The 1,307-nt window shown below is 40.4% G+C and overlaps 1 non-coding gene across 1 annotated transcript; it reads left to right on the top strand.

The window, feature by feature from the left end:
- Positions 1 to 862: 862 nt before the first annotated feature.
- Positions 863 to 970, top strand: LOC141603168 (small nucleolar RNA R71). The gene has a single exon (XR_012525062.1). It is a non-coding gene; the product is annotated as a small nucleolar RNA R71 (small nucleolar RNA).
- Positions 971 to 1,307: the final 337 nt, after the last annotated feature.

Raw genomic sequence — 1,307 nt, forward strand, 5'->3', positions numbered from 1 at the left:
GAATGGCACTAACCGTTTCATGTCTTGGGGGATTACTTTGAGGTGGTAATTGCCCCTTTTGTCTTTGTGAGCTTGAAGATGCTAGTTGAGTCAATTGTGTTTCCAACATCTTGGTGTGAGCTAGAATGTTGTTGATGGTGGTTTCCTTTGCTTGACTATCTTTTTGCATTTGAGTGAAAAATTCTTGTTGATTCTTTTGCATTTGGAGGACCGCTTTTTGGACATCAAAACCTTGGTCATTTTGGTGATTGTATGGATTTTGATTTTGGTAACCTTGGTTTTGATTGTAAAAGGGTCTTTGATTTTGGTTTCTCATGGGTGGTGGAGTGTATGTTGTTTGAGGGTTTTGAACATTTTGGCTTTTGTATGAGAGATTTAGATGAAACTTGGTGTTTTCATTGTAATAGTTGGAATAAGGGGTACCACTCTTGTATGCTTGGAAAGCATTCACTTGTTCATTTGTTCCCCTACATTCACTTTGGTCATGTCCCAAAGTTCCACAATTCTCACATATCCCACTTGGGATTGATGAGGATGCCGTCATGGCATTAACATGATGCTTTGGTGATTTTGAGACTTCTTCAAGTCTAGCCATAGCTTTTTCAAACTTGAAATTGATTGTGTCAATATGAGCACTAAGTTGAGCACCCAATTGAGTAACGGAGTCCACTTCATGCTTTCCTCCTCTAGTAGCCTTGCGAGGTCTACTATATTGTGAGTTATGGACCGCCATTTCCTCAATTTTGTTCCATATTTGATTGTCATCAACTTCTGTGAACATTCCATTTGATCCCATGTTGAGAATGTTCCTTGAATCTTCATATAAACCGTTCCAAAATTGTTGTACCAAGAACCATTCGTTACGTCCATGGTGAGGACATGAGCGACAAATTCCCTTGAACCGCTCCCAAGCTTCATACAAAGATTCTTCATCCCTTTGCTTAAAACCTGTAATTTGAGCTCTTAGCATGTTAGTCTTTTCCGGTGGGTAGAATTTTTTGTAGAAAGCTAGAGCCAACTTCTTCCAAGAATCTATTCCGAGAGTGGCCTTATCAAGGCCCTTCAACCATTGTTTCGCGGTGTCGATTAGAGAAAAAGGAAATAAGACCCATCGAATTTGGTCTTGAGTCACACCGGTTTGAGAGATCGCATCACAATAGTCGCAAAAGGTTTCCATATGAGAATGAGGGTCTTCACTAGGCATCCCCCCAAATTGGCTCCTTTCGACTAATTGGATAAAGGCGGATTTGGCAATAATATTTCCGGTTAGATGTTGTGGTGTAGGAGTACCATTGGGTAGGTTTTCC

Source organism: Silene latifolia, chromosome 9 (genome assembly GCF_048544455.1).
Source record: "Silene latifolia isolate original U9 population chromosome 9, ASM4854445v1, whole genome shotgun sequence".
Classification (NCBI taxonomy): domain Eukaryota; kingdom Viridiplantae; phylum Streptophyta; class Magnoliopsida; order Caryophyllales; family Caryophyllaceae; genus Silene; species Silene latifolia.